We start from the raw sequence: 9058 nt of genomic DNA, 5'->3' as shown, positions 1-9058 counted from the left end.
GACAATGTTAGCGTCTTTGGAGCCATTTGCCGGATTAGCTCCACCTGGACAATTAACCCTTACATGCCCAGTCTTCCCGCACCTCCAGCATACCAGATTCTTCCCAGAGTTTCTCTTTCGCCTATCCGAACACAACACTATCGTATCTCCTGATGACGAGACCCCGTTACCTTCCAGTCTTTTCTCCTCGGATAGGAGCTTGCTAGTAACGTCTTCAAACTTCAGAGTTTCTTTCCCATACATCAAAATAGGTTTCATGTGTTCATAAGACGATGACAAAGATAATATCAACCTCAAAGCTTTATCTTCATCATCCACTTTAACTCCAATAGCTTCAAGTTCTGAAACAATACCATTAAGAATACTTAGATGATCTGAAATCTTTGAACCCCCATCCATACGCAGAGTATGAAATTGTTCTTTAAGACACAACCGATTTGAGATGCCCTTGCCCTGGTACAACTGCTCTAGTTTAACCCAAAGCTCATTTGCCGTTGATAACCCGTGCACATTTGCAAGCACGTTCTTTGCAAGACACAAACGAATCGCACTTGCCGCCCTCAAATCCATATCATCCCATTCTTCTTCATCGAACTTCTTGCTAGAATCACTGCCGGGAACAAGGGTGGGTTTACCCTTCAAAGCCTTGTGTAAACCAGACTGAATCAACACATCCTTGACTTGAACCTGCCATAAGCCAAAATTGATCCTCCCATCAAATTTCTCAACATCAAACCTCATTGGACTGAACTTCGACATCGTATCCGTATCCTATAAACAACACTTTCTCTGATTTTGCTCACGTTTCGAATAGCCAAAAGATGTAGCAGGTAGCCAGGACCCTTTAAATCGGAAATCCACAACTAGGCCACTAACAAATCCAACTATTACTACGAATCAGAAAAAATATTGTCTAACCAGATACCCTATACGATCAATAGAACTCGTTTCTGATGTGGACGATCCACTCCCGTGGCAACCACAGAGCATACTCCGACTCCTATAACCGAGACCCTCGTCAAACCTGACGCTCTGATACCAGTTGTTGGGAAATTACGGTCTCACTAATTCCCACCACCCAGCCCAACAATAATAGTAAAGAAATAAGAACAATACACAACACAAGATTTAACGTGGAAACTCCAAAACAGGAGAAAAACCACCGGCCCCCAAAGAGAGAAAATACACTATATCACAAATTGTTACAATGATATAGACGACTCTCTTAAGCCAACTACACTCTCCAAAATATTTAACTAATACAACTCTCAAACAAGGGTAAGAAAGAAAGAAATAATCAAATACTTAAAGTGTATTGATTGGTGCGATTTGGAATGAAGACTTAGCCCCTCTTATATAACCAAGTCACTCACCCCTCACATCTTCCTCCCACCTATGTGGGATACACATATCTTCTACTAGCCAAAATAAACCAACATAAACAAAATAATAATTAAACTAAGACAGAATCTAACAATTATTACAAAATAGTGTCATTAGTAATTCCCGATGTGTTGCCATTATGTAGCAAGTTGATGTAAAACTTTAGTATGCAAAGTTGTAGAAAACGAAGTATGCCAAAAGTAAAGTAGTAACTTAAAGTACTCAATTTTACAATACAACATCAATCATTGTAGACTATAACTAATAAGTATTAGGACACAGTTGCAGAAGGTTTCAACTAAAAACAAAAACTCTACTTTTATTTTTCCGTAGTTAGCGACCTAGCGATGATCATCTAACACAAATACATTTATTTTACATTTAACCTTTTATGTCATTTATTCAATATCCTTATCCTTAAATAGCCAATTAGAACATTTTAGTGGCTATCACACTTGATTACTTTAAACCTCTACAACACACTGTATTCTAGCATAGTATGAATCATTTGAAAATGCCATTGTATGTTTTCCCATCTACTCTGACAATCTGCAATAAGACATACGTTTTTTCAAATTCACACGTGACTCGAATTCAAATTATTTCAGATTTAAGCACAAATCACATTAGGACTACGTATAGCAAGTCTCCTTCTTTCACATATCTTCTGTCTAATTTTCGCATATATATCTGTAATAACAACAATAAGCATAGATTATTATATCATAGATATGCAATATATGTAAGTATATAGACCTGGAATATGCTTTATCCCTTTATTCCATGCTTCTCTAACCTTATTTGCTTTCGAAATCCGGTTACATCTCAATAATTCCTTCTCGTCTTGAACCACCGGATTTATTTCACCGTCGGTGGTATTTTTCCATTACAATTTATGGGAAGCCTCTGTGCATTATCAAAACATGTAGTAAAGTATATTTGAAGTATATATATGGTATCTAAATAAAATGGAAATATACGTGAAAATGTAGCTTAAAGATTAAACTATACTTCGGTCACAGAACACGCCCTTTTATATCTTGTAAAAACTGTATTCTATACAATCTTAGTACATAAAGTCAAATAATTTCTAAAATTGCATCTTTATTCAGTGATGGCTCAGACCCGGGGGTTGGGGATTCTAACCTTGTGTCTGGACATACGAAGTCACAATAAGTCATTTGTTCCTGGTTATTATCATAAATTGAAATAACTGACCCACCCATATTACCACCACTGACAATGATGCATTGTATCTATAACTCGCGACCTCACAGTTATTTTTTTAAATTGTGACCAAAATCAAGTTAATATCAGCTTCATAAATAAAAAAAATAGCTGTAAAAGAACAATGACAACTTGAAAAAAAAAATCATAATTACCATTTCAAATAGCCTCAAAAGGAACTCACAAATATATTAAACGTAACTAAATATCTAACTATATAATCAAATCTCGATTTCTCATTTCCAAGTTAAAACAATTGTAGCAAAGAAATGTATGAACAAATTAAAACAGTATCATGACAATTCAAAAACACACATGTTATATGAGCATTACTTTCTTTCTAATCCATAAAACCTAAATCTCCACAACTAATTCATAGAATAAAAAGTCAACTTAGATATACAAATACAAATAAACAAAAGAATACGAAGCCCATATGTTTGCCACCTCCTGCAGATTTGTTCCAAGAACCAAGCATAGCTTGCATGACCATTAAAGCAACTGAGTCTGGATCAGTCCATGACAATCCATTAAACGGAACCGCAAATTGTGCAAGTTGTGTGTCATCATCTCTCATGCGAATCTAATTATTTCATTATTTCAAATAAATTTTACTTACTAATGTCAAAAATATTAGTATTATATCTATATACTAATTTGTTTTCTAAATCGTAAACCTTAGTAGCAAAAACACCAAAAAAAAAATAGTTGTAACAGAGGGAAGCATAAATTGTAAAACAAATTTGACCACCTAATTAGGGGGGAAAATCGAGTTAAAAAAATCATGGAATCGAGTAAAAAACTTGGATCATCTAATTAGAAAAAAATTTCGAGTAAAAAAAAATCATGCAATCGAGTAAAAAAAATCAATGACTAAAATATGCAATCGAGTAAAAAAGTTAGAAAATTAATACCCCTTACCAATTGGAATGACGGAGACGGTAGTGACGGCAACGATGGTGCTTCAACAGCGTTAGACCAAATATGTTTCAGGTTTAGAAGAATTACACGAAACCCTAGCAATTATACGATTTACATTCCAGCATACCAAAAAATTAAGAACAAATAGCAAAACACAAACCCTAAAAATTAGGGAAGAACGATGGTGTACATCGACGACGAAGATGGTTTTGACGGAGCTACAGGGGAGGAAACAGGATTCCGTTTTTATCGATTGTGGTTGGCGGGAAAAAAGTTGGTCGTCGATGGTTTTAGCAGGAGGTGAATTTGGCGAATGTGGGTGTAAGATGGAAGAAGGAAGAAAGAAGCAAGATGATGGTGGTGATGGCGGTTGCTGAAATCTGTGGTGGTGTTGTTGATGACGGTGAAGGCGGTGGTGTTGATAGCGGTGACGGTGGTGGGTGTTGATGGGTGGCGGCGGTGGGTGTTGATGGTGGTGATAGCGGTGGGTGTTCATTGAAGGTGTTAGTTGAAATAAGAAATGGCGGTGCTGTTGTTGCTAAAGAAAGGGTTAAATGACGAAAATACCCATAGTTACTATTGATGAATAGTAAAACTGTGTGTTGTGTACCCATAGTTACTATTGATGAATAGTAAAACTGTGTGTTGTGTTTTAGATAGTATATAAATATAAATAAATATAAATATAAATATAAATAAATATAAATATAAATATAAATATAAATTTCCATAATTTCTTTACTTTTGAGAGAAAAAAATCATTTCTTATTTTTGTTTTGCATACTGAATGCCTTTTTAATTTTTTATTTTCATACCATACCTAATGCCTTATTAATTTTGGATTTTCATGCCTAATTCTTTTTTTGGGTGTTAATGACAGGTCACTATATACCAAAACTAGCAGGACTCATGGTTCAGTTCAACAAAAATCATAAGATTTTCAATTTAAAAGGAATTGATGTAAGTACTACTTTATTGACCTGTTCATTTTTCAAATATAGTCATTGATTATAATATAATTATAATATAATGTTAAATGTAAATTGGGGAGCTGCTAACATACGCTTATCCTTTGGGATCATAAGTTAACGATCTTTGAATTGTATATTCTATATTGAAGTATTTATTTCAATTAAATGTCATATGCATGATTAGACTATTTTTTGAAAAAGCATAATCGTTATAAAAAACCGAGTATAAGCGTATTTGAAAAAATGCTTTTTAAGTATATCTTCAAGCTCCAATGTGATGTTTGTAATTATTAATTGTGATGGATCATGTACATATTCGATTTATGTACAGAGCAATTGATATGGTGCAATTTATTTGGTGTAGAGGATTGGGTGAGTAAAGCAACTCGATGCTGTTTGCGGGTCAAAGTTGTGGTCATTTTGTTTGTGGCTTTAGTTTAGGTGCATATCTCAATTGATCTTAAATGCTTCATTTGTTAGTTTCAATTGTTTAATAGGCTTTGTGTGCCTTTTAATCATACTCAATCTCTTGTAATCGTTGGATCTTCATTTTTGTGATGAAGTATCCTTTTAATTTAATATATTACTATTTTCGCTGGAAAAAAAAAATATTCGATTTATGACACGATCCAATGATTGTCAGTTAATGGTCACGATTAAAGAACAAACGGGTCTTTACAGATTCAGTTGAGGGACCATATAGCCCCAACTCAACAGATTTCTTGAGGTACTACTGGTTATAAATTGGACCCACGTATGTATTAACTGTTCGTTTTGTGTTATACATAATATCACGGTCAAATGGGTTCGGTTGATCTTCACCGAAGCGTATATTAATCTACGGTTTCAAACTATCTCTACTACATATCAAATTTGGGTCACTTCACTATCCCATATTTGTCAAGCTATCTCTACTATATATTTAGTGTTGTTTTGACATGGAAGTGCAGGGGGGTCTGTTTTGAAACCATTATTCGTTTAATGTTAAAAGGCCATTAAAGTTATTATTCCTTTATTAGCTAGGGTAATCACCACGAAATAAATTCTGGCATCGGGCTCTTTTTAAATTGTGTTCATGTAAGTAGATTTTGAATTACAGAATCTTGCATTTGTTTGTGCCATGTTATTCGACATTCAGATACCCCAAATATGGTTACATTACTGACGGTTCTTATGCCCCTATTAGATACCTATGTTGAAAATTTTTACGTGTTGGTTTTACTAATGAATTTAACTAATAAATATACTAATGCATTTTATTTTATATTCAACAGGTTGTTTATTTTGCAGCCATGCTTTCACTTCTAGCGGTTTTTGCAGAACCAAGCGTGAGTTATCTGTGTTTAATATACTATTGACATTAAGTACTTTTGGAAATTTACATGTTTACTTACCTATAGTAGCATGTTGGTATAAATTTACATGTTATCTGTGTCATGGGTCATATCAGTTTTGGGTTAAAATGAGTCATGGGTCAACTTGGGTCCAAATGGGTCAAGCTGGGTCGGGTTGGGTAACGGGTCAAAACGGGTCATGGGTCAAATGGGTAAAAAATTTATTTTAGTTCTTATTATCGGTTTTTTATTTTTGTATTCTATCCGTTTCACTGGCTGACTGTTTTTACGTTCATGTCTCAGTTGTTGCCGACCTCTGTCGTTGTTGCTATTATCAGGTAGTTTTAGATTTTAAATTGATGTTGTGTTCGTTTGTTGTTTTTAAAGTTGCTTGCTTCCTTTTGGGTGTTCTTCATTGTGGTTGTTCGCGAAATTAAATGGCGATGTATCTATTTAGAAGGCGAATTTTCTGTTGTGTTTCAGGTTTTAAAGTTGAATATAATAATGGATATGAGTACATATAGTGTATCAGATTGGGATTTAAAAGATTGCTTATTTATCCACGTGTTAATATTACTTTATAAATGTGTTACGAGTATATTTTAATCACTAAAATGTCCCAACTAATAAAGGAAGATATGTAATCATCTTTGAAGCCGTGTACTGCTAATATTTTGTTTGATAGGTGAATTCATAGTATAATCATCTCACATTAAATTATTAGTTTGCTTTATAATGTGATTTTGATGATTTATGTTAATGAATTTGCAGATCTTCAAAGATGGCACAACCAGATAGGTATGTCAATTATATAATTAAAACAACTTTTATAAACCAAACTATAAATTATAAAAAAAAAAAAATCAGTATTGTTTTACTGGATGCGGCCTAAGAGATTAAGGGAAGGTTAGTATTGTGTATCTTTTGTTTCATTCAATTTCTAATTTTTTAGTCACTGTATTCTTGATCATATGGTTAGGTTGATTCCGATTTTGTACAATTCTTTTTATCACAATTAATGGTTATAGAAGCTACTCGTGAAAATTACAAGGTATGTTTGCTTTAGTTTTTTAGTTTTGTGTTACACAGATCAATAAGAGGTTTCGTTTTTGAATACTTTGCGATTTTTGTTATTGTAAGGCAACTTTTTTGTTTAAGTTTGTGTATTTGTGAATTTCTTTTGTAATTTACGTTGATGTTGCATAGTTATTGTAAGGTAACTTTTATTTTATTTTACTTTGTGTATTTTTCTATTGTTTGACTAGAAATCGTTTTTTTTTTAATTTGCTATTCAGATGTTGTAATTGTAATGTGCTTTTATTTTCAACTCAGATTGTGATGTTCTTAGCTTATGTGGTCATCTTTTTATTTTGGTTTGGGTTTCTTATGTTGCTTAGCTTTTTGTATTTGTTACTTGTTGCAGGTCTTTAGCTTATGATTGACGATAAACAATCGAAAGATACATCGTGTTTGTATGTATTATTAACGTTTAAAATACTAATCGTTTCATTGATGTTATCAATACTGAGTTCCCCGATGTCAGTTGTCTTCGACCAAAAAGGCAAAGATGCCTCATCTGATAAAGGTGAGATTTAAGAAAAAACAATTTTATATTTTCAACTATTCATTATTATATCATCAAAATCTTTATATGTTTGATATATAGTGAACCTGGAATCAAATATTGAGTTTCTGATGGATGTCTTAGTCCGAAGGTATATAAGGTATACTAATTTTAATATTATGGCCTGTTTAATCTTTGTATATATTACATAACCCAAATTGAATGAATATCATATCAATTAATATCTACAAAGTTTGATTCCAAATAGGCTTTTGACACATTTGACCCGTTTTATTTTGTGTTGTATTTTATCAACGTTCTTATGTCAGATGATGTTTTCTGTTAAGCTTATAGCATATATGTTGAGTCGGGATTAAAGCATTACATTTCTTCATTTGATATATTTTCCACTTTTAAAGCCAGGTAGTTGTGTACTTCCATTTTATAGAAATAGAAATGCTAATAGTTTAAAGTTTTGATACCCTTAATGATGGATAACTTTCATGAATTTGGAATATTCAGTTTTAGACAACTTAGTTTAAACTTATGATGTGGGTTTCTATGTCTAAAACTTTTCATGAAAGTAAATATGTTTATTTCATGATTTAAGTTTGGCGTCCCAAATTCGACAATTGAATAAAGGTGTGTATATAAAGTTTCTTGAACAAGATTACTTGCTTCTTAATGATATAGGTCTATATGTATATATAGTTTCCAGCACACGATTACTTGCTTCTTAATGATATAGGTCTATATGCTGACAAATTGTTTGCATCTTAACGGTAATAAAAATTTACAAGAGTTTTGAATGGATACCGACAAGATTGAAGAATTCAAGATTGGAATGGCACTAATGGATTACAAATCCGAGCGTTTGTGCTAAATGTGTAAATATTTGTGATGATGAGGCTGAATCTGCTCTGTCAAATTTGGGTCATATAGGCTTTTTCAACTGTTTTTAATGCTTATGTGTTTTAGGTCCTTTTTGGACCTATGTACAGTGACTTTAGCTTTCGTTGAGATCTCTATTTGTCATCCACAGGGTTGCTTTTGTAATCATGCATAATCCACTGTATATGTAATGCTTTGTACATTTTATATAGAATTTATAAAGCTTGGCTTTAAAAAAATGAAGTGGGAAAGGCTTATAAAATCAATACTATGACAAAAACAATACTAAATATTTCTGATCATGACCAGTTAAGGTTGTATCAAGAGTTTCATGTAATATTTCAGAACAATACTACTTATAACCAATAAAGAGAAATGGTAGTTTTCACCCGGTGCCAATTGTACGTTATGTCTTTTGTGTTCCATTAATTATGAACTAGTCCGGACCGGCCGCACGTTGCGGCGGGGGCTTTCGGGCTGCGTATTCATATTTAACGTAGCGTTGTGTATTTACACAGGGAAACACGGCCCATGTGTTAAGCGACGTTTTAGATGTCGTTGTGTTAAGCGTTTTTTAAAAAGTATCCGTTTCGAACGTAGTTAGTTTTGTTTTGTTCAATAAATTTTTTCGAGTTTAACGGTGCTGTCGGAAAAATTTAACTCGCGGCAAGCAGAAAGATACGGGCTGTCGTTGTGTTTAGCGTTTTTTTAAAAAGTGTCCGTTTCGAACGTGATTAGTTTCGTTTTGTTCATAAAATTATTTCGAG

The 9058-nt window shown here is 33.2% G+C and overlaps 1 long non-coding RNA gene across 1 annotated transcript; it reads right to left on the bottom strand.

Annotated features, from left to right (window-relative positions):
• Positions 1-1644: 1644 nt before the first annotated feature.
• On the bottom strand, positions 1645-4032 carry LOC139885565 (uncharacterized). The gene is made up of 3 exons (XR_011771999.1): positions 3525-4032; positions 2140-3193; positions 1645-2073 (listed from the first exon to the last, which is right to left on the bottom strand). It is a non-coding gene; the product is annotated as an uncharacterized lncRNA (long non-coding RNA).
• Between the last annotated feature and the right edge of the window lie 5026 nt (positions 4033-9058).

The sequence above is a fragment of the Rutidosis leptorrhynchoides genome, chromosome 1, assembly GCF_046630445.1.
Source record: "Rutidosis leptorrhynchoides isolate AG116_Rl617_1_P2 chromosome 1, CSIRO_AGI_Rlap_v1, whole genome shotgun sequence".
In the NCBI taxonomy this organism is placed as follows: Eukaryota; Viridiplantae; Streptophyta; class Magnoliopsida; order Asterales; family Asteraceae; genus Rutidosis; species Rutidosis leptorrhynchoides.
The sequence above is the reverse complement of the archived record's forward strand: the minus strand, read 5'-3'. Positions and strand labels throughout refer to the sequence as shown.